General features: G+C 38.0%; 1 protein-coding gene across 2 annotated transcripts in view; it reads right to left on the bottom strand.

The window, feature by feature from the left end:
• The window catches only part of LOC149956196 (uncharacterized), a 32,885-nt gene extending 16,920 nt beyond the window's left edge, over positions 1 to 15,965 (bottom strand). Inside the window, exons 1-2 of one of the 2 annotated variants that reach the window (XM_090165418.1) lie at positions 15,675 to 15,965; positions 15,486 to 15,590 (exon numbers count right to left, since the gene is read on the bottom strand). The gene's annotated coding sequence lies outside the window, so the exon portion shown is untranslated. The remainder of the gene's footprint in view (positions 1 to 15,485; positions 15,591 to 15,674) is intronic. The other variant, XM_090165419.1, reaches the window with a different exon arrangement.
• Between the last annotated feature and the right edge of the window lie 9,852 nt (positions 15,966 to 25,817).

Here is a 25,817-nt window from a genome sequence, read left to right as displayed (position 1 = left end):
GAAGACCTGTTTAATGAACTCATTTTTCTAGTGGGTTTCAAGAAAAATGATGGTCTTAAAGGAACAACTGGCATTGCGTTTTTGGTAACAATCCTAGATATTTCTGAATTTTTATCTTCAAATGATTGTAAAGCAGCGCTTTCAACTTTCTTATTTCGAATAAACTTTTGCTTTAAAGCTTTCAACTTTAATTTTTTCTTATTTTCACTACTTGAAGTTATGCCAAGTGCAAGTTTTTTGGTTGCACTTCTAGTAACTGCCTTTTCTACATGTACTGATTTCTGTGGTACTTCTTTCACTACTATTTCTTTAGTAGTTTTATCAACTGCTATTTTACATTGGATATTACTTTCTTTTTGTGGCATATCAGAATTTTTAACAGGTTTCAATGAATCTTTAATAGGTTTTATTTCGCAATTAGAATCACGTCGTGCATTCCTAGTGGATCTGAATGGTTCTGAAAAATTGGAATTGCAACTAGTTGACTTGTACATTGACGTTTTTGCTGTAGTTGAGGATGGAGAAGCCTCTTCAAATTCTGCATTTAACTCTAAACAAAGGTTAGAATATGCTGTTTTACTATTTAGAAAATCAAGATAAGCTTTTATTCCATCACGTTGACTGTTTCCCAAAAATGACTGTACATTTACTATAGATACTGCACCAAATGCCGATTTTTGGTTTTCAGCCGTAGTAGAAGTTGCTTCACTGTGATCTTCATTTGAAATACTGCCAACACTCGTATTGATCTCTTCTTCAATTTCTGTTTTGGGAGCTGCAACAACTTGTGAAACGGGTATGGTACTGCTTTGATTGATATTGGTCATAGATTCAGTTGTAGAATTTACTGTCATGGTATTGCTTAGATTAGTAGTTGGTATAGTTTGCGATGTTGTATTTACTGGCATGGTACATCTTACATTACTGTCCGTAGCTTTTGGATCTATTGGCGAATTTATTAATGCGGTACTGTTTTCTTTACTATCAGTGGCTAATTGTTGAATTACAGAATTTTCAAGTGTAGTATAGCTTTCTTTGCTATCAGTGGCTATTAGTTCTGTTGCAGAATTTATTAGTGTGGTACTGGTTTCTTTACAATCAGTGGCTATCAGTTCAATTGCAGAATTTACTGGTGTGGTACTGCTTTCATTACCATCAGTGACTATTGTTTTCATTGCAGAATTTCCTGCTGTGATACTGCTTTCATAGTTAGAGGGTATTGGTTCTGTTGTGGAATTCATTGCCAGGCTAGAAATTTGATTAATAGTGGTTTTTGGGTTCTTTCTTATTTTTTGATAAGTTCCAGGAATGTACTCTGCTTTTCGAGATTGCTTGCTTGGTTCAGAAATATTTGAATTTTCTTCTTGAGTCACATCATCCGGACTTGAAATTACAACTTTAAAATTTGCCTCACTACTCCTGAAATCATGTTTAAAAACACTTTTGGCGATAAATTCTGGTTTGTTTGTTTCATTTGGGTCTAATTCTGGCAGTTTAAAATCCAAAATGTTAGCATCATCATAATTTAATTTCAAGGAGAGAGGAGAGTCATCAATTTTTGACGATGAATTTTGTTTGGGGAGAGTAATGTTTAAGTATGGATCATCAAATATATTAGGTTCCAAAGTTGAAAATGTTCCTACAATATTTGAATTTTTAAGTGTTTTGTCACCAACATTAGTATTAACTTCATCTTTGGAGTTATCATTTGAAAAACTGGCAGTGAAGTTGCGACAACGGGAATATGATCTTGGAATAGATGGAGGTTTTCTAAATAACGAAGTGTTAATGTCCTCTTCTGAAAGTTGACTTCTCCTATAGCTTGATCTATAAGAATATCTTTTGCTTGGTGAAGTTTTCTTGGTTTCATCAGGAGTAATAGTGCCTGAACTTAAATTGGAAGATGGATACAGGAGATCAGGTGTCGATTGTGGCAATATTATAGCTTCGTTTTTCTTTCGTGTAGTACGATTTTTTATTTCTTTTGTAATGGTACTTTTCATGGCTTTCGATTGTACACAGGCAGGAAAACTCTTTCTAGCAGTTTGGCTTTTTGGCTTCATATTCATAGTCTCTTCTACATTATCAATAGCATCTTTTGTAGGCTCCACAACAATGTTAAATTCCGTACTCTTATTTCCTTTAAGAATATCATATGTTTGATCACCAAAAAGGGTATTGCTTGAACATTCAATTTTTGAACATTCAATTTTCTTTGGGTCAATCTTTATAGTGGGAACAACGGCTTGAAGTGGTTTTGTGGAATTTTTAGGGACAGAAACATTCCTAGATAAAGTACTTTCAGTTGGAAATTCCAGACTTTTATTTTCTTGCATAAAACCAAAACTAACTTTTGTAGTAGTATTGGAAGCAAGTTTTGAAATGCCTTCAGCTGTTGAAGTGCTCGCAATACTACTGGTTATTGATGGCATTTTTGTTGTTCTAGGCATTAATCCTGTTTGCTGTTTACTTATAATTTGGCTAACACCTGGAACAATAATTGATACAGGTTGTTGGTCATCCTTTTCTGAATTAAACACTGACAAGGAAACTTCAAAAGCTTTTTCAAAGTCCCCACCATATTTGTTAGGCTCATTTGGCACATTTTTATTAGTGGCTGTATTTTCAGGTTGTATATTTGGCTTAGCCTGTGATTGATATATGTCAAATATAGCCATAAGATTTTTGCTTGCAGCTAGTTTCTTAGTTGGTACTTCTGATTTGTTGACTGAACTGTTAACCTTTTGATATCCAGATATTTTACGCGAACTTGTTTTCATTGGCTTTGTGTTACTTTTACAGCTAGAATTAGAAGAAATTTCAGTAATGGTAGGAAGTTTTGTTGCCTTTGTTTCTACAGAAGCCATCTCTGCTTCTGCAGTACTTGAAAAAATAGCATTTGGACTAGACCCTGCTTTCTTCCGTGACCTCAATGAATCAACAAAAGTTGAAGATTCTTTTTGAACGTCATTTATTGATTGTAATACACTCAAAGTCTTTTGGTGTAAAAGTTCCAAGCTTTTAGAATGCTTAGCAGATTTAACAGTTTTTTTAACTGAAGCTAGTACGGATTTCTTAGGTGGTCTAGTTGATTTTGTTACATTTTTATTTCCATTAATCGTATTTCTGGGTTTATTAACAGTGACAGGGAAACTCTTTCTAGCCTTTTGTAACCTTCCACAAATTACTTTAGCCCAATCTGAATTAGCTGCGTTAGACTTTCTACATGTATCCACTTTTTCACCTTTAGAAATGCTACGAGTACAGCTAGTAGTTTTCTTATAAACTTTTTTGGGGCTTTTTTCTTTGCCCTTTATATCTTCAGAATTTAATGGCGATATGCGAGCAAGCTGAGGAATAGAACTTTCCGTGTCACCTAATTTTAAATCTTTCTTAGTAGACTGAGCATCTTCAGGATGGTTTAACTGATGGACAGATTTATTCGAAGTTGTCACATTTCTAACTGCATTTTGATCATTACTAGGATTTCCTTTGCTCATGGCAGATTTTACTTTCATGATGTTAAACTCTTGACCGACACTTGAATGAGTTGCATACTTCACTTTCTTAGTCTCATGGCTTGGATTCTTCCCTTCTATATCCTTTGTGTTTTGAAATTCATTTCCAGAATTTACAACAGTAATTGTAACATCTTTACTAAGCTTTGGAAAATTTCCATTTTTTATTTGAACAGTCATATTATTGAAACTCTTTACAGATTTCTTTTCAGTGGTTATCACTTTCAAAGTACGTGACTCATTCCCAGAGCTTTTGTTTGATATATTTGTTCTTGGCTTAGTTTGTGATGCAGGATGAATTATTTGTTTAGTATCCAAAGCCTCATCAAACTCTAGTAATATTTTATCTTCTCTTTCAGGTCGTTCATTTAGGGGTTTAATAACATTTTCTTTGAATATAACTTTAGCACCATATTCCAACATGTCCATCAGAGTATCATTTTCATCAACTGCGCCAATAGTACCAGATCCAATGTACAAGCTAGGCTCTGTAAAGACTATATCGTCTTTAGAGGGCAAGTACTGTGTTCCAGGTGACTTAGAGCCTAAACCAGTAGATTTAATATTATCAAATATTTCTTTAGCAGATTCTTCCAAGATATCCATCAGTTGAGGAGAACTTTTTTTGCCCTGTTTGATTTTTTTATTTTTCTTGGAGTCAGACTTCAAATTTAAGAATTCTAATACATCCAATTCTTCAAAATCAGAATCAACATTCTCATCAAACAACTGGGTGTCAGAGTCCACACCTAAATCCTCTAAATCTTTGTTAATTTCTTTATCAAAATTGGACAAAAGCTCTTCTTTTTGGTCTAAGCTAGCTAAATCTTCGGATTCTTCCCATCCCTCATCACCATTAATGGATGCGGCTAAAGATTCTGAATTACTCAAAACGTCTGAACTGCAGTCACTTTTTAAATCGTCAGTAAATTCTTCATATTCACTCACTACATCTTCAAAATCAAGTACCTCAATTTTTGCCTTTTGATCGGGTGGTAAGTCAGCATTAAGCCAACTTTCAGAATCTGACGAAAAACTCATTTCATCAGAGTCAAGTGGTAGAAAATATTCATCTTGGAAAAACTCTAAATCCGCATCGTCTTCATGTGAATCAGAAATTAAAGATTGGTTGGAATTTATGGAATCTGATTTAGCAGGCAAACCTAAATTTCCATTGTCTTTACGGTACTTTTTCTTTTGGGTAAAACGATGTATATATTTCAGCCACTCATCTGTTGAGACAATATCGCAAACTTTGTACTTTTGGTAAATATTGTGAATTCCTTTTAAATGTCTCTGCAAACTATATGGTCGTGAGTACGATTTTCCACAGTATTCGCAGAGGAATGTTTTCCCTTTTCCATGAGAGAGTTGATGAACATAAAGGCTTGAGATCTGAGTGAATGACTTGAAGCAAATACCAGATTTACACTGGAAAGGTTTTCTTACATTGTGAGTTTTTAAATGAGTCTCTAAAAGAGAAGCCGAAGTGAAACATCCATTGCAAATATCACATACATTTTTGGCAGATGGTTTACTTTTATGCAAAACACAATCTGTACTTCTCATTTGGAATTTTCTCTCTTTCACTGGATTAGCTATATTTTTTAAAACTTTTGTGTTTTTAAGAGTTGCTGAAGGTTTGGACTTTTGTTGTTGCAAAGAACTAGAAGCATATGGTTGATCATTTTGATTTCTAACCATTTCCAATGATGTTTGCTTTTGTTGACCATTTGCTATTAGAAGATTCTTAGTGTTGCCAGATATGGTTACATTAGGTTCTTCAGAAAATGTTACTGGAACACTGGTTTGTGTGTTGCCTTCTATTTCGTTCAGTGGCAAAGAGTTTAAATTTGAGGTAAACAATTGTATTCCATCCGAATCCAAATAATTGACAAAATTACAATCAGAAACTGCACTTTTTTGCATTTCATTCTGTTTAAAAACATTTGGTAGCCGAGTTGATTCCAAGTTGATTCCACTTAGCATTAAATTTACTTCAGAATCGTTTACCGGTGTTGAAACATCTGGTAGTTTATCATTACTGGGTAAATCAAATTTAGGTTGTACACTGTTATTGCTTACAGAGTTTGCATTATCGATTGCTTTTGCAACAATACTTTCACCCGGTGAGAGACAGGAATCCATTTCCATTATACTGTTCTGGTTCAAGTGGACATTTGAAAAAGATAATGTATCTCTAACTAAATTTACAAGCGCATCATTAACCACTGAACTAGACATGGCTGTATTTGTACTGCTCGCAGAATTTAAAGGCTGACTAAGATTGGTATCTATGAATGATTCAGAAAGTGAGTTAACACTTGATGGTTTTTCATTAGCAGCACTTGCGAGCAACTCAAATACTAATTCATTTACAGTGGAATCAGACTGAATTTCAATGACAGAATTTTTATCAGGTTCAGTAACAGAATCTGATTCGCTTGGCGGGTTGTGATGATCTGGGAAATTTAAGTGATTTTCATGATCTTGATAAATTGCCTCAGATTCGGGGTCCAGTATTTGTATGATCTGATTATCTTTTATACGAAAGAATGTTGGTTTATCATTCGCAATATCAGACTCAAAAACTAAGTCTGTACCAGCAGGCTGTAAATTTATAACACCATCTGTTTCTGTCATTATATAGGTTTGTTCACCATCTGTTATATTTGAATCATCAATCATCACAACTGTTTTTGATTGATCAAGTCCATCCATTGCTTCTGGCAAAAAGTAAAAATCTTGTTCGGATGTTGACTGAAGATCAAGCGCTGTTTGCAACTGTAATATCTGTGACTGAGTTTCATCCTCTGGAACATTTTGCAAAGAAATTTTATTTGTATCTTTAAGTACAACATTAGTTGACTCTGGTTGCGGATTATATATTAAATCTTCAAGCCTTAGATCATTACTTGACTTAGGAACTGACGCTTCATGCGACATTTTGTGTTTTGCGAGCTCTTGATAGTTGGTAAGGACCAGGTCACATATCTCACAGTATAACTCTGCTACACCATGCAAATTAGTCTTGTGCCTCCGCAAATTTTTTTCTGATGAAAGAAAGTTCCCGCAAATTGAGCAAGAATATGTTTTCCTTACAGGATCAATCGCAGAAAGTTTTGATGAATTCATGTTTCATTTCATGTTTGTACACAGAAAGTAGAGCTGGCATTCTAATTCTTTCTTCAAAAAGGCTTTACTACATGTTTCTTCCTTCAAATGTCATCTAAAATGAGATATTCATATTTATAATCGCATATGCAATTAAAACTTCTACTACCAGTACCTGTACCTTTAAATAAAACGAAATAATAAAAGTACATGTACCAGTAATACAATGCAATAGAATAAACAGATTATACCTATGTAGAGAACTAATTTAAAATGTTTACTTGCTGTGGTCAAGGAGAGACTGACAATACCCCCAAATTTAATTTCTTTAGTAACTTATTATCCAAAAGAAAAATCACCTCTATTAGAAAAAATAAGATTCGAACCGTTCCCCTGACAAATGTTACTTTTTGGATTCTGAAATTTAAAACTATTCTCTAAATTTGACATGCCAGTAACTTTTTAATTGTCTTATTTTGTTTGTTCAATTCAAATTTACAATGTCACATTTCTGACTTTCTGATCCATTACTAAGAATAGCTAATAGAAAAGTGCATATAATTTTGATTGTTGGAATGGGTGATTCTATAAAATACGGGACATAAAAAAAGAAGTCGCATAAAAACCCCAACCTGGCAAAGCTATACCACAGCCTACGAAATAGAGTTACTAGTTTAATCAAAGCCGGAAAAAATAACTATTTTAAGAAACAACTAAATGGTCCAGGAAGCACGAGAAATATGTGGATCGAAGTATTGCGACTGCTCATAAAACCAAAAACCAACCCATTAACTGCCCTATAAGTCAATGGCGTATTAATAAATAATCCATTGGTAATCCCAATCTGCTTAAATGAGTACTTCATTAATCGCCAAGCACCCAGTCCATTAGGGTGTCATCAAGATCCACTGGCATTAACTGAGACCAGGAACTCTAAATTAGATTTCCACGAGGTAAGCACCGAAACCGTGTTCAATCACTTAAAATCACTCCCCAACAGTCACGCCATAGGCACCGACGGACTTCCAGTGTCAATAATTAAAGGACTAGCAATTATTATAGCTCCAGTCCTGACCCAAATCATAAATAAATCTTTCCAACTGGGGCAATTTCCATCTAGGTGGAAGGAAGCTTAAGTAGTACCAATTCATAAAGCCGGCGATCACAAGGACCCGGGAAACTACAGAGGCATATCAATCCTGCAAGCATTATCTAAGACACCAGAACGATGTGCGTACAATTAGATTTTAGAGTACGGTATCAATAACGAGATATTCTACCACATGCAAACCAAGCTTTCTTCCAGGCCATTCTACAATGACATGTACCCTGACTTTGCATGAGCGCATCATACAGCAACTCGAAGCTGACAAATATGTCGTAGTAGCATTCCTCGACATGTCCAAAGCATTTGATAGTGTTAAACACAACACTTTAATTGAAACATTAAAGAGGATTGGGCTAGAAAATGCATCACTGGATTGGTTTAACTCCTATCTTAGTGAACGAACGCAAGTAGTATCAGTCAATAGGAACCTCTAAACCATTATTGGTTAAAACCGGAGTTCCCCAGGGTAGTGTGCTCGGACCCCTACTCTTTGATAACCACAAAGCCTTAAATACATCAAAGTCAATTGAATACGCTGACGATGACAGAAAAATCTGCTTTATGATCTTTTCACCAAATAAGGCCAAAAAACAAATCGCATCAATTATAACGGAGCTGCCGAAAATGGAAATTCGGAGGGTTAATACATTTAAATACCTGGGTCTAATCTTTGACAATGAGCTTAAATGGTCTTGTCACATTGACTATACATTTACCAAAGTGAAACAAAAGTTCTGGCTATTTAAACCGTATATATCAAGCCTCAACCAAGAAACCCTCTGTATCTTATATAACACCCTGGTACAATCAGTGTTTGACTATGGTGATATATTTTACAATGCTGCACCCATCACAAATCTGAAGAAACTACAAACCTTGCCAGAGCCATATTACATATACCCCCAAGATCTTCAGCATCAGAAGCAAGAAAGGAGCTACGTTGGATGAGCTTACAGCAAAGAGCGAACTATCACACCTTACTACTAATGTACAAAATCCATAACAAATGCCCCAGATATGTTTTAGAAATATTCAACTCGTCCCTCAATCAAAGCCATAAGTACGTCACAAGAAACATGAATATTAACTTTAATACTCAGAATTACCATAATTCATTTAGTAATAAAAGCATAAGAGTAAATGGTATAAGGTTATGGAACTCACTAGAAGCAGTGCTAAAAAGTCAGAACTCTTTTAATATTTTTAAAAAAGACCTAAAAAAATATAATTGAAAATTGGTGATAAAATTGTAGCATTTTATTTATCCTTTCTTTGGTTTTGGATTTTAGATTTAATTTAAATTAATAACACGGACTCCTATGTAAACCAGTATCTAACTGATAGGAATATCCTGAAATAAAGCTTTTTATTATTATTATTATTATATGATAATGTTACATTTCAGAGCACAAGCATTTTTGTTTTAGCATTGCTCCCAATCTACTTCTGAAAAATAAAATCATCTAGATATCTCATTGGTTCCCTAAACCGAATAAGCTCCTCTAAACTAAAATATTTAATGGCCACACATACTGGCGTTTCAATTTCAATAGTTTATTGCGCCATCTCTAGAAATAACTCTCACAGTATGATTGCTCAGATCTAAAACGAGGTATGGAAGAGGCTCAGAGCAAGTATTTGTATGTATAGTCAAGAATGAAATCACCTATAGTTATCTCATTGGTTCCCTAAAAACATTACTTTATTTACATGTTCCATATTGAATAAAATAAAATCATTCCAAAACTTGCATCTGCTGATAGGATTGAAACACACGCTGGTGAGTTAATTCCTCCCTCCCCCCTTTCGTACCAGGGGTTTTTTTTATAATAATAATCAGCTAGGCGAATACCCAAGGCACCACCTTAGACATAAGTCATCTAGCAACTTTTGGCCAGGTCACAATGCGTAGGAGGGTAGTGGCATACTCTTCATGCCACGGCATAAATAAATGCATTCTTGATATTGTATTAAAGCACGAGCTATTGAGAGGTACCAAACTTTATATGGAAATTCTTGTTACTTTCAAAACAATAATAAAATGTACCAGAGTAGCGTGCACTGAACATTTTTCAGTGGTGGCACAATCATGATGGTAAAATTAACTAGCGCTGCAGACGTGTTAGTTTTTAAGGCTAGATTAGGCAATTTTCTCCAGAGTCAGTACCTCATAAGCGCTCTCTGGCTAACTCTATCTTAATTATGTTCATTAGCTTTACAACAATTTATTTAGAAAGTGCACATTTTATAATCAATCTAAATATAATCTGTACTATTTTACTAAGGGCAATCTGGTCCATAATTATGGAATGCGAGGTATTGCCAAAAACACAAAAAAATACTATATAAAAAAGAGGGTAAAGGGTAATGGTAGTAAATGGACTGCCCTGCCCATTAACGTAACAAGCTGCCCAACCCTACCTAATTTTAATAAAATTGCACTATTATTTAGGAGCATAACCCACTGTCAAAAATCCCCAGTTAATAAGTTAATTGTTTATGAAATTGATATTAAGCAATTTCTCAAATGGTAAGCGCATTCATACCTCATCAAACGGGAATCTAGCATTAAATGAAAAAAAGACAATTTATGGCCATATTTCTCCTGTTTATAACACGATTTCTACGATCTTAAAAGATTTACCAAACCATACTATTGAAAGAGTAATATCTTTCAAATATCTTTGGGTCATAATAGACTAGAAGCTTTCCTGTTATGAGCACATTGACAATATTATCCAAAAACTTAAGTCAAGTCAATTTTTATTAAGACCACTGCAGAGATCTTTGAATACGAAAACTTTGAACATTTTATATAAATCTTTTATTTGGCCAATTTTAATACACTGGATAACATTTCACTTTTCAGCACACATCAAAGACATTAAAAAATCATTATGGTGCAATTGTTAAAGAGACGTGCCAACTCAGATTAATGTAAAATTTTGTTATTTGGCTTACACGTTATGATAGATTTTTAAGTCCTGAATCCGAATATATATACATATTAGCACTTTCAATTAGTATTTAGTTAAAATTTTAATGTAAAAAATGGTATTTCAATAGCCGCATCAAAACTTTACAGATTGTTGACGTCATGAATTTGGTCAATTTCGGCGCTCGAGCGGCGGGGAATTTATCGCATAGAGGATTAGTAAACGCGTTTTTTTACTTTTTTCTCACGAACCACGCGGTTTATTTTATTTATTTATTTATTTATTAACAGAAAAATATCTACCAAGCCAGCAAGGCTTTTGTGTAGATTTCAAATACATATGCGTGAAACAGATACAATAGGATAAACTATACAGAAGGTGAGATCATAACGCGCGGTTAAAATGCTCATTTAAAAGTGCACGGAATTTAGGGAGGGAGGGTTCGGATACAATAGATTGGGGAAGGGCATTCCAGTCATTGATTACAGAATTAGAGAATGAGTTTAAACGAACAGTTGTGCTTGCCCTGGGTTTTGATAATTTATAAGAGTGGCCTCTAGTACGAGAACCCTCATTTAAAACAAAAAAATCAGAAAAGTTGTGCACGAGACTTTTATGGAAAAAATTGTGTAAAAGGCATAAGTTAGTTATTTTGTGGCGAATAATGACTGGAAGAATGGACAGGGATTGTAAGCGCGACGGGGCTGGTAGCTTATCAATTTTAGTAGCTAATTTGGTAAAACGGTTTTGAGCCTTTTGCAATGCCAATTGGTCAGAAGCTAAATGAGGGGTCCAAATTGGGGAACAAAAATCGAAAATCGGTAGAACAAGGGCATTATACAAAGTTTTAATTATTTTTGGGGAACGGAAGTTTAGATTACGGCGGACACATCCCGCAATTGAACAGACACGCTTAGTGACTTTATTGGAGTGGCTGGAGAATTTCAGGGTGGGGTCCACAATAATACCGAGGTCACGCTCCGAAAGGGTGGTCTTAAGGGGGTTGCCAGTGATGGAGTAGATAAAAATAGGGTTCTTGGGACCTAAGTGAAGAACCGCACACTTAGCATCGTTAAAAGAAAGGCCATGATCACCAGCCCAAACCACAACAGCGTCCAAATCCGCCTGAAGCTCCCGGCAATTAGCTTGAGAACCAATCTTATGAAAGAGCTTAGAATCATCTGCAAACAACAGAACAACCGCGACAAGGACAGACTCAGGCATAGAGTTGATGAGAACATTGAAAAGGAGCGGCCCCAGGACTGAGCCCTGAGGCACACCCCTGTCCACATCAGCCCAGCCAGACTGCTGCCCGCCGACGACCACCCGCTGCTTACGCCCACATAAGTAGCTCTCGAGCCACGCCAGAGCATCGCCGGAAATACCAGCTGAGCGGAGAGCGATTAGAAGGCATGAGTGGGGAATAGAGTTCGAGATTCTTGAATCACGACTTCACGAGCCGGCTACGTGTAAAAATATTATTTTCAAAGTAGAAATTGAAGAAAAAATCGATAACAAGGTATTGTTTATAAATTATATCATTATTTCTTATATGTAGTCATTATAACAATATTTATATTCTACGGAAAGATGCCACCGAAAGCACCGAAGACCGTGGGCGCCACAGTGCAGTTCCTTCCTGCAGTAATAATAACAACAAAAGTGGCTTATCTTTCCATTACTTTCCATCGAATGAGGGTCTTAAAGCGTGCGAAAGCGGGAAACTCGGATCAAAAGAAAGCTATGGGAGTAAAATTTCCTCCTGTAATCCCCTAAAAATTCTTTCTCCAGCTCGCTCTAGTAGCAACCAATAAACATCAACCTATCTATGACGTGGACAGTATGTGATAAAAAAAAAGTTACGCTATCTTTCTTTTTTAAAATTTGAAATTAATCGTGAATATTTATATTTATACCAAGAATGTATTTATTTATACTCAGGGAGAATGAATATGTCGAGATTATTTGTAGCGTTTCTCCAATTCCACCCGTTGCCCCCCCCCCCCCCCCCCCGCTCCTCCGCTTTAATAAAATGAAATAATACTGCAATCTCATTGGTTCTTAAAAATTACGTTTTTCGACGCGATGAACGCTGCTGCGAGGACGCAAAAAATAAGACCCCCTTAGCGTGACGGGGTTAGGGGCTCAACGTGTCCGTCGATAGTCTCGACATATTCATTCTCCCTGAGTAGAAATAAATACATTCTTGTTTATACCAAATGTTTTATAACTATATTTTTCTTTAATATATTTTTAAATAATTGATGAAAAAACTTCATATACGTAGAAAATTCTGACACTGTCTCTTTAAGTTAAACTATTTCAAAATTGACCCGATATTTTGAGCCAAGATTATTATTATATTTTAAAAGAGTTACATAAATATTAAAAATATTTAGGGAAATAGCAAATCTGGTTGGTCATTTGAATGAGCGCTCTTTCGATTTGTATAAAATAAACCAATATTTTGGGGATTAACCCGTCAGGCCAGCAGTGTTCTTAAAACAATTTTTGTTAGACATATCCAGTGCTCGAAATGGACTTATTCACAAACCGGAACATGTTTCCTTTCAAAGCTTCTGATTATTTTGAAAAACGGGAGCTGTGCAATAAAAGGTAATCTTTACGAACCAGAACGATATGAAACTTTTACCCTTTCAAGCACTGAATGTATCACAAAAATTTCTAAGCGAACCATTTTATTTTGTTTTAACTATCTTATAATTAAGGTATTTATAACGTGTTACTTTTTAGTCTTGTGCAAATACTATACATTGGGGATATAATCGGATATAAAAAAAATTCTAGGCACGTCCAATACCAAACCATGTACTTAAGAATTATTTAATAATCGGCCCATTTAACTGATCAAATACCAACAGCAAAAATAAAATGAAAATTTAAAAATTGCACTGATTTTAGTAACTTTGAACATTATTATTTCACCATTTAAATAACTGAATAACTAGAAAGTTGAAACAAATGTTACCATGGTTGGTACTTTTTGATTTTTAAATCGTTTTTATACAATGAATGGCTTTTTTCAAATAATTAACAGATTTTACTTTTATCATTTAGCTAATCTTGAATTCAATTCAATTACTATTTATTATTTTATTTTGCTGATATTTTCTACGCATTTTCATTTGTTAAAAACTGATTTTTTGCCAATTTTATTACTACATTGAAATACACTGTGTGATGGAAATCAGATATTTATAGCAAATATTTATTTAACATTTTGGCCCTGAAATAATATTTACATATAAAATGAACTTTTTTCATAACCTAAGAGTTCATCAACTTGAATAAGCCATTCACCCAGTTCCGTCTCAATTTTAGTTTGCTTTAGCATAAATTCTAGAGTACGTAAATAAAATAGCCAACATAGCATTTACCTGTAAAATAAATAAAAGGGGAAACCAACTACCATGATACAGCTCCCCCCCCCCTCTAGGGCTTTACAACAAAGCATGTATTTTAGGGGAATGCCTAAAATACTTCGCATTTTCGCATTATTAATTGCTACTAGAATGTGAGTTTTTGGGCCTATAGCTCATATATTATACATAGTTCGATGATTTCTTGGTGAAATGCCCCTTCCTACTACACCCACAATTGAATAATGAGAATATATATGCTTACCAAATTTGTTTCAGAAGAATTTTGAACTTGTATTCATGTTTAGCTATCGTCATCCATCAAATTGATGGAAGTTATTTCAGGCAACATCAGATCTATTCCTCCTTAAGCTCACTTAGTTTAACAGCTAAACGCAGGCTAACAGCTCCCTACCCTCACTATTAAAACTGATATCTGTATTTTTTTTATGAAAATGGGGAAACTGAAGAGCTCTCGGGAAATCCCCTTTTATCAGTTTGGAGAAAACTAGCAACCTCAATGTAGAAAGGGACATCATGAATTAACACCCAGTGCCATCATCTAGGAGCGTACTTAGCTCCTCTTGTTATGGGGCAAGATTGCTAACCACTACACAAGTTACAGTAGTGACTTTCATAGCGGCCAACATTTCTAGGAAAATTTTTTAATTTATGCTCAAATAACACTACACAGGGCCAATTTATATAGGTCCCCAATTGTAATGGAATATAGCTAACTGTGAAGTAACGTTACCAGGCGGTATATACCTAATTGTGAAATAGCACCACCAAGAGGTACATACCTAATTGTGAAATAACACCAAGCGGTATATACCCAATTCTTAAGTAGCACCGCCAAACGGTATTTACCTAACTGTGAAATAGCTCCACCAAACGGGATATATATATAATAAAATTTTCAACACTTCATTTATATATATAAGTCCAACTAACAGAATCCTATTTCATGAGTACTACCGTAGTGGGGACAGCGTTGCCAGATGTATGGCTGGATCATACAACAAAAATATGATAAATGATCTTACTTTAACCTAGGAGCAACAAACACAAGGAGAACGCAGCTAGCCTTTAAACACGCTAACGAGGGGTTGTGTACAAATTTCATTGGACGAGCGTCACGAGCCTTCCTTTACGCTGAACATTTTACGGGTGGGGGGGGAGACAATTTCAAAATTTTCCCCTTCCGACAGCAGCAGGCGCTAAAGCGTCTAGCCAAAGAAAAATGTACACAAGAAAATCCACGACTTTTGACGGGGTGCATTCTCCTTGTGTGGGGTGTTGTGTTTGTTGCTCCTAGCTTTAACTTTCCCTTCCAGACAAAAATTTCATACGTTCAAGATACCACAAAGTTACTATACCATATTAAGCACCATCATAAACCCAAATTTTTATCTCATGTTGTACTTACTGTGAATAATATAGCTATTCCCACATGGAAAGTGAGAATCCTGTGACAGTCTTTATCTGCTTTTCCATAAGAATATGAAGAGACTAGTCCCACTAGCGTCACTAGCTACCAAAAAAAAACTATTTAGGACTTGGCTTTGTAACATTCTAATCAGGTTACTAAACCATTATTAAGTTATGTAACTAAAACAACTTACCGTAAATATTTCACTTATAGATTTGCAAATAAAAATATATATTAATTTCCTGAGAGTTTATGTAATATTTAATAATATTAAAAAATTTCCTCTAAATCTTACAATATACTTTTATTTCAAGCGGCAAAACATACCAACGATTTTACATTTACGATACGGACAAAAATTTATCCAGCAATCATTGGCCCGTGCAGCCACAGGCTTGGCAAACTCCAAGAATCCAGAACACAATCAGTGCTGCCATATCCCGAGGAAACTAACAAAATAATTAAAAAATAACTGGAAGAAAATGTTATAGTAGAATGATTAACAGGGAGTATAATTAAACAGGTGGCCGGGTTACAATGCGTAGGAGGGTGGTGGCAAGCCCTTCATGCCACGTGAGCCAACTACACTAATTATTACCGTTAGCCTCTACAAGTTTATTATGGAAAGGGGAAACCGTAGAACTCGGAGCAAAACCCCTTTAACCAGTGGGGAGAGAACTTGCAAACTCACAACTCTACGCAGAAAGAGTAGTTCCGAGTTTTGCACCCAGTGCCACAAGCTGGGATCGAACCCATTCAATATAACCAACTGGGCTGAATAAAAATATACACGCAATACATTAAGGCACCGTACCCAATTTAACCAACTGGTTAATGACCATATAAACCTTTCTATAAAGTCATTAAGCTTGCTGAACTTGTTTTAATGTATCGATTTCGTCACGAGACTTGTGAAAGTTCAGTTCAGTTTTGAAGGTTAGATCTTCATAAAAAGGGCAACTCGTCGAATTTTAATTCAAGTCTTGTTCAACTTGTTAAAATGTTCCACGCGCTCTTTAATATTTTAGCGTAAAAAGCTCGTGCATTTTTTTTTATTTTAGGGAGCACGCGCGAAATCACTCGAGCCCATTTACGCTAAAATATCAAGACAAGCGTGGAACTTTTTAACAATTTGACATAAATAGAGTTTATTCTAGAGTATATAGCGGATATACCTAATTATTAAAATAATTCAATTAATTAAAGTGGTTTTGCCAACCGTAACCACAGGCAGGGTACCATGAGATAGTATACCAAAAATGGTCTACCTAAGTTGAAAACTGTCGATTCCTATAGCGGACAAACATATATACAATATACAAATACTCATATTTATATATTAGACTAGCCGAGAAGCCCACCTTACAGGCGGGCCCTCAGCTAGTTGTGTGTTTCGAGGCACTCCACTCCAGTTGTCCCCCCAACCCCTTTTTCCCATGGGATAATTTCTTTGGCATCCTTTTCCCCATAGTCGATCCACTGCAGTAAGGCACCCTGCCCCTTTTACCCGGATTCGAAAATTTCCGTGACACCCTTTACCCAATAGTCGAACCACCGCAGTAAGGCCCTTCCTCCCCTTTTTTCCCATGTGAGAATTACCGGGGTACCCCCTCCCCATTTTTTCACTGTGATAATTACCGGGGTACCCCCTCCCCATTTTTCCCATGTGATAATTACCGGGGTACCCCCTCCCCATTTTTTCCATGTGATAATTACCGGGGTACCCCCTCCCCATTTTTTCCATGTGATAATTACCGGGGTACCCCCTCCCCATTTTTCCCATGTGATAATTACCGAGGTACCCCCTCCCCATTTTTTTCATGTGATAATTACCGGGGTACCCCCTCCCCATTTTTTCCATGTGATAATTACCGGGGTACCCCCTCCCCATTTTTTCTATGTGATAATTACCGGGGTACCCCCTCCCCATTTTTTCCATGTGATAATTACCGTTCCTCCCTTTTTTCAAATGTGATAATTACCGTTCCTCCCCTTTTTTCCCATGTTGTAATTACCGTGGTACACCCCTCCCCCTTTTTCCCATGTGATAATTACCGTACCTTCCCTCTTTTCCCCATGAGATAATTACCGGGGTACCCCTCCCCTTTTTTCCCATGTGAGAATTACCGGGGTACCCCCTCCCCATTTTTTCACTGTGATAATTACCGGGGTACCCCCTCCCCATTTTTCCCATGTGATAATTACCGGGGTACCCCCTCCCCATTTTTTCCATGTGATAATTACCGGGGTACCCCCTCCCCATTTTTCCCATGTGATAATTACCGAGGTACCCCCTCCCCATTTTTTCCATGTGATAATTACCGGGGTACCCCCTCCCCATTTTTTCCATGTGATAATTACCGGGGTACCCCCTCCCCATTTTTTCTATGTGATAATTACCGGGGTACCCCCTCCCCATTTTTTCCATGTGATAATTACCGTTCCTCCCTTTTTTCAAATGTGATAATTACCGTTCCTCCCCTTTTTTCCCATGTTGTAATTACCGTGGTACACCCCTCCCCCTTTTTCCCATGTGATAATTACCGTACCTTCCCTCTTTTCCCCATGAGATAATTACCGGGGTACCCCTCCCCCTTTTTCCCATGTGAAAATTACCGCGGTACCCCCTCTCCATTTTTCGAATGTGATAATTACCGTGGTACCCTCTCTCCGCTTTTCACATGTGCTAATTTCCGTAGTATTCCCCTCCCCCTGTCCAACGCGAGAATTTCCGTGGTACCCTTTTTCCCGCAAAAATAACTCAAACTCGCAGTCGTTCCAAACCTCCCTGTACCCTTTTAAACCCCCTGTATCCAATGGCTGATGCATAAAGACCACGGAACTAACGTACGCCGAGAGACCACGGGACTTTCAAATCGGAACGAACCCGAACGAACCCCCCCCTCCCGTTTCCGAAACACACAGGCCTTCTGGTACTCCCCCCGCCCGATCCCCCCCTCCGAAATTCGCGGCTGCAAGAGAGAAAAAATTTCGGGTGTATTGCGTGTTTGGACAAACACGGCCCAACTCTCAGGGACGACAGATTTTGAGCATTTTCAGAAACTGACATTTGCGTCACTTTTGAAAATTTGTAATAAACAATTTAAAAACCAAATCGGAAATCAAAGCCGACTCGATGCGTAAACGCGAATCGTAGCGTACGTAAAAAAATTCCACGCTACCCTCGCGCCCGTAACGCGCGCGAAAAGCGTCGGAAAAGCGAGAAATAAATCGCCAAAATCGGTTGACGAACGTACCACCCAACCAACAGTTTTTTTATTATATAGACTAGCCGAGAAGCCCGCCTTACAGGCGGGCCCTCAGCTAGTTGTGTGTTTCGAGGCACTTCACCCCAGTACGCCCCCCAACCCCTTTTTCCCATGCAAGAATTTCCGTGGCACCCTTTTCCCCAAAGTAGAACTACCCCAGTAAGGCCCTAACTCCCCTCTTTCCCCATGTGATAATTACCGGGGGTACTCCCCGTTTTCCCCATGTGATAATTACCGTTCCTCCCCTTTTTTCCATGTGATAATTACCGGGGTACCCCCTCCCCATTTTTCCCATGTGATAATTACCGTGGTACCCCCTCCCCATTTTTTCCATGTGATAATTACCGGGGTACCCCCTCCCCATTTTTCCCATGTGATAATTACCGAGGTACCCCCTCCCCATTTTTTCCATGTGATAATTACCGGGGTACCCCCTCCCCATTTTTTCCATGTGATAATTACCGGGGTACCCCCTCCCCATTTTTTCTATGTGATAATTACCGGGGTACCCCCTCCCCATTTTTTCCATGTGATAATTACCGTTCCTCCCTTTTTTCAAATGTGATAATTACCGTTCCTCCCCTTTTTTCCCATGTTGTAATTACCGTGGTACACCCCTCCCCCTTTTTCCCATGTGATAATTACCGTACCTTCCCTCTTTTCCCCATGAGATAATTACCGGGGTACCCCTCCCCCTTTTTCCCATGTGAAAATTACCGCGGTACCCCCTCTCCATTTTTCGAATGTGATAATTACCGTGGTACCCTCTCTCCGCTTTTCACATGTGCTAATTTCCGTAGTATTCCCCTCCCCCTGTCCAACGCGAGAATTTCCGTGGTACCCTTTTTCCCGCAAAAATAACTCAAACTCGCAGTCGTTCCAAACCTCCCTGTACCCTTTTAAACCCCCTGTATCCAATGGCTGATGCATAAAGACCACGGAACTAACGTACGCCGAGAGACCACGGGACTTTCAAATCGGAACGAACCCGAACGAACCCCCCCCCCCTCCCGTTTCCGAAACACACAGGCCTTCTGGTACTCCCCCCGCCCGATCCCCCCCTCCGAAATTCGCGGCTGCAAGAGAGAAAAAATTTCGGGTGTATTGCGTGTTTGGACAAACACGGCCCAACTCTCAGGGACGACAGATTTTGAGCATTTTCAGAAACTGACATTTGCGTCACTTTTGAAAATTTGTAATAAACAATTTAAAAACCAAATCGGAAATCAAAGCCGACTCGATGCGTAAACGCGAATCGTAGCGTACGTAAAAAAATTCCACGCTACCCTCGCGCCCGTAACGCGCGCGAAAAGCGTCGGAAAAGCGAGAAATAAATCGCCAAAATCGGTTGACGAACGTACCACCCAACCAACAGTTTTTTTATTATATAGACTAGCCGAGAAGCCCGCCTTACAGGCGGGCCCTCAGCTAGTTGTGTGTTTCGAGGCACTTCACCCCAGTACGCCCCCCAACCCCTTTTTCCCATGCAAGAATTTCCGTGGCACCCTTTTCCCCAAAGTAGAACTACCCCAGTAAGGCCCTAACTCCCCTCTTTCCCCATGTGATAATTACCGGGGGTACTCCCCGTTTTCCCCATGTGATAATTACCGTTCCTCCCCTTTTTTCCATGTAATAATTACCGTCGTACCCACCTCCCCCTTTTTCCCATGTGATAATTACCGTGGTACCCCCTCTCCGCTTTTCCCATGGGATAATTACCGTGGTACCCACCTCCCCCTTTCCAATGCGAGAGTTACCGTGGTACCCCCTCTCCGCTTTTCCCATGTGATAATTACCGTGGTACCCACCTCCCCCTTTCCAATGCGAGAATTACCGTGGTACTCTTTTCCCCGCAAAAATAACTCAAACTTGCAGTCGTACCAAACCCCCCTGTGCCCCTTTAGACCCCCTGTATCCAATGGCTGATGCATAAAGGCCACGGAATTAACGTACGTCGAGAGGGCCACGGGACTTTCAAATCGGAACGACCCCGAAACCCCCCGCCCCGCCTCCCACCTCCCGGTTTCCGAAACTCACAGGCCTTCTGAAACTACACCATTTGATCCCCTTCCCCCCTCCGAAATTCGCGGCGGAAACAGAGAGAAAACTTCGGGTGTATTGCGTGTTGGGACAAACACGGCCCAACTCTCAGGGGCAACAGATTTTGAGAAAATATATAGTTGAACCACCTCAGTAACGAAGCCAAAGGCAGTCTCGGTTTCCCTCTGTTCCGTGGGTCGCTTTTTCCTCGCCGCCCCGCCTTTGGCTTCGTGACAGACTAAGCACACATTCCTGAAAGCTGGGACGTACGACCAACGTACCAAGCGCTCCTTATAATATAGATAGTTAGATAGAAGATTACTGCTATACCTCTACACTGTGTGCACGTTTCAGCCCTGTCAGGTAAACAGGGGGTGCAACTGCCCACACTTTTCCGGTTATGGGTGTTGATTTACGCACGCTTATAATTTTGGATCCGATTGTCTTTTAAATATTACTGCTATACCTCTACACTGTGTGCAAGTTTCAGCTTTGTCAGGTAAACAGGGGGGGACCCGTAAATGAGAGCTCTGTGCAGCCTCCTTTTCTCATTTGTGTGTGTGATCAGAAGTAACAAATAAGTGTGATCAGAAGTAACAAGTAAGTGTGATCAGTATTAACAAATAAGTGTGATCCGGAGTAACAAATAATTGTGATCCGGAGTAACAAATAAGTGTGATAAGAAGTAACAAATAAGTGTGACCAGAAGTAACAAATATGTGTGATAATAAGTAACAAATAAGTGTGATCCGAAGTAGCAAATAAGTGTGATAAGAAGTAACATATAAGTGTGACCAGAAGTAACAAATATGTGTGATCCATCTGAAGTAACAAATAAGTGTGATCAGAAGTAACAATTAAGTATGATCAGAAGTAACAATTAAGTATGATCAGAGGTAACAAATAAGTGTGATCAGTAGTAACAAATAAGTGTGATCGGAAATAACAAATAAGTGTGATCAGAAGTAACAAATAAGTGTGATCAGAAGTAACAAATAAGTGTGATCAGAAGTAACAAATAAGTGTGATCAGAAGTAACAAATAGGCGTGATCGGTAGTAACAAATAGGCGTGATCGGTAGTAATAAATAAGTGTGATCAGTGTTAACAAAAAGTGTGATCAGTGTTAATAAAAAGTGTGATCAGTAGTAACAAATAAGTGTGATCGGTAGTAACAAATAAGTGTAAGTATAAATTAGTGTGGCCGTGGATATATTGGTTATGTCACCGGCTTTGCAGGATGCTCTGTATAGATCGAACAAACTTAACACATCAGGATCGAGGTTCTGACCGTCGCAAGTTTTGTTTTTAATCTATATTACTGTTAATTTTTCTAGTTCAGTAGAAAATGGATGAATTCTTATTCACTCTTCCCCCATGAACTTAAGAGAACGGTTATCGACATTTTCATTTTTCAGTATCAGAGAAAAGGACGTGTATATTTAGCCCCTCTAACAATTACGGTTTAACCCTTTCGTTTTGGCCGCCATGGTCAAGTCTCTTTCTCGCCCTCCGCTAACGCCTTTCCGACGTCGAGTAAGAAAGGTAGTGACCAGGGAAAAACGGGGGGTACATCTTACCTCGTATGTATTTGGAAACGCTCGGTTTTTCGGAGAAGTGCCAAGCGAGCCTTGGATATAATACAACCTGTTGTACGTTATAGATACGCTCTATTCCTATGCATTGTTGTTGACGGTCCAGACTCATTTTTCGAATGGAGGGGTTGTGCGTGAAATGGAAGATAATTTTTGTCAAAGAGGATTTTCTTTGCTTATATTCTTTTGAGTAAACAGAAAGAATCGTGAGGTATAACGCTCTCGCCTGTAGTCAGAAAGAATCGTGAAATATAACGCTCTCGCCTGTAGTCAGTAAGAATAGTGAGGTATAACGCTCTCGCCTGTAGTCAGAAAGAATCGTGAGATATAACGCTCTCGCCTGTAGTCAGTAAGAATAGTGAGGTATAACGCTCTCGCCTGTAGTCACAATGAATCGTGAGGTATAACGCTCTCGCCTGTAGTCAGAAAGAATCGTGAGGTATAACGCTCTCGCCTGTAGTCAAAATGAATCGTGAGATATAACGCTCTCGCCTGTAGTCAGTAAGAATAGTGAGGTATAACGCTCTCGCCTGTAGTCAGAAAGAATCGTGAGATATAACGCTCTCGCCTGTAGTCAGTAAGAATAGTGAGGTATAACGCTCTCGCCTGTAGTCAGAAAGAATCGTGAGGTATAACGCTCTCGCCTGTAGTCAAAATGAATCGTGAGGTATAACGCTCTCGCCTGTAGTCAAAATGAATCGTGAGGTATAACGCTCTCGCCTGTAGTCAGTAAGAATAGTGAGGTATAACGCTCTCGCCTGTAGTCAGAAAGAATCGTGAGGTATAACGCTCTCGCCTGTAGTCAGAAAGAATCGTGAGGTATAACGCTCTCGCCTGTAGTCAAAATGAATCGTGAGGTATAACGCTCTCGCCTGTAGTCAGAAAGAATCGTGAGGTATAACGCTCTCGCCTGTAGTCAAAATGAATCGTGAGGTATAACGCAAAATTGGTGAGAACCAGCGTTGCTAGGTACACTTCAATAATTTTACTTCGAAATCTTGGTCGTACAATAATTTTAGCCGTGTACCATATGGTACGCTCTTATGCAATAATCTCGAATAATTTCCTTGCCTTGTACCATATTTTCAATAATTTTTACATAAATCGAATATTATGTTCAGCCCCATAAAAACAAAATTGCCTGGAGCTGTAACTCACAACTAAAGTTACTATTATACTAAACTCTTTTTGCGGAAGTTTGACAGTTCTGTTCTACTCAGCTCCAGCACGTTAGCGCCATCTCTTATTTTTTCACCGAAACACAAAACCACCGACTTCCGCCTTAATATCTCTAAATTGGGTGGTTTTAACTTATGTTTCATAAAGAAAATAATTTTAAAATTTTAAATAACTACAAGTTCTTTGAATACGGCCTATAAGAGGAAATGCAATAATTTTTCCAAGAATTCAATAATGTTCGATCAGGGGTGCAATAATTTTCAGTTTTTGACCAGTGGCGGCGCTACACTCAGGCTAAGTAGGCTATAGCCTATGTCAAATTTTATGTAGCCTATAATAGGGGGCCCAAAAATGATTCTCAGGATACTTTAAAATTATAAATATTATCTGGCCCCCTCAATCGCAGGCTTCAATTTAAGCTGTAAAATAAATAGCGCCTATATATTTTCTACACTTTTCTAGCCTAATGATAATACCTTTTAAAATAAAAAGTTTTTTTGAATCTATGTTTGAATTAATTTCATCTGGGGTGTGATTCTACTCTTATCGTTAAAATTTTAACGAAAATTAAAAGACAATTTCAATTAGTGTAGAAGCGCTCGCCCTTGACCTATTTATGGGGGCCCCCCAAACCTTCTATAGCCTACCCTGAATAAAGCAATGCCTACGTTATTTATAGAGGCCGATGCGCGCTAATTTTTTTATATTTTTTTCGGGTATTTTGTGTTCGCCAAAATCTGTCAGTAGGGGCGCTCTTCGCAATTGCGATTTATGTTACTGGGTTCGATTTGAAAATTTTACGCGCCTTTTTTTGGAGGCGCTGTAACAGCTGAATCTGAAGCTTTGGGTACGACAAGAAAGTTCCTATTTTGATTTAAATCACCTTCATAGGTTGAATTATAAGTGAGATTTTATGAAAAGTTTAAAATTAGCTAATTGAGCTATTTTGTGATATAATTTGTCAAAATTTTCATATTAGCAAGAATTGAGCAATATTAAAATATTAATCCTACCTGAAGTTAATATTCGTTTTAAGGTTTGTTTAAATTAAAGGTAATATTGTTTACCACACTAACTTTAGAACAAATAAGCTCTTTATAATATCCGATAAGGTCTTATATATTCGTATATTGTATATCTCTAAAAACTTTGGCGCGAATTTCTTTTTAAATTGAAATTTTAGCTTGGCGAAAAGCGCCATCTACCATTATATAATGACGGGTAAGGGAGGGATGTTTCACCTACTCGCGAGATAGCGCGCATCGGCCTCTATAAATAACGTAGGCATTGAATAAAGTCTTATCGCCGCCGCTGTTTTTGACCTGGCAACGCTGGTGAGAACCATCTCGGTTCGTCTCCTTGTGAGTCTTGCTCATTAGTGCTAACACAGAGCATTTACAAAGCCCAGACATTTTTACGTAATTTGACGCCAAATCATAGGCGCTATCTCGGAAGAGCATTGCAGGTTGCAGTGCCACCTAGATTCGTTTCGGTCGCGGAAAGTAAAAGCATAAAAGCAATTAGTGTAGAAAATCTGGTGCGATTTCACCTGCGCTAGCTATGACATGGAATAAAATGTGCTCGGGTTACTCCCTTTACAGGGATTTCATATGAACTAAAAGCGGATTTAACATTAATCAGGCGATTAAATTACCACAGAAACCATTCCCCAAATCTGTCAAATGATCTCTCCTCGTGATAGCAGATCTGACCATTGAAATTTTAGAGATTAACGCTGGTTTTCCGAAAAGACCCATGAACAAACCACACTTATTTAGTAGTCTAGCCACTAGCTATGGGTCCGCCCATACTTCGATGTCACCTCAGTTTAGTCACTTTAGTGATCGTACGGGGTCAAAATAAAGTCGGGGTCGGGGTCGGGGTCGGTCTAACCCCGCAAAAAGCAAGTCGGGGTCGGGGTCGGGGATGTTAAATTCTTTGTATTTATTATGAAAAGAACAAGTTGGCAAGCCAAAATATACCTCTCCTCGGTAGAATTGTCCCTAGTGGTATTAATTTCTCGAGATAACTCTTAAAGATATATCTCCGCAATTTAGAGTTATTTGTTAAAAATATTAACCCATTTCTATCCCGCCCGGTATAAAATTTTAATTATAATTAAAATAATTGAGACGAAACGACCAATTTTAATTTATTCAGAATATCATAAGTTAAGTAGTTACAACAGTAAGTTAGACGTACTATAACAATGCACAATTGAATTAAACCCTTTTACGGAACAAGTTT

Source organism: Leiobunum rupestre, chromosome 2 (assembly GCF_980474605.1).
Source record: "Leiobunum rupestre chromosome 2, qqLeiRupe1.1.hap1, whole genome shotgun sequence".
Taxonomy (NCBI): Eukaryota; Metazoa; Arthropoda; class Arachnida; order Opiliones; family Sclerosomatidae; genus Leiobunum; species Leiobunum rupestre.
Note: the sequence above shows the minus strand (reverse complement) of the source record. Positions and strands in the feature narration are given on the sequence as shown.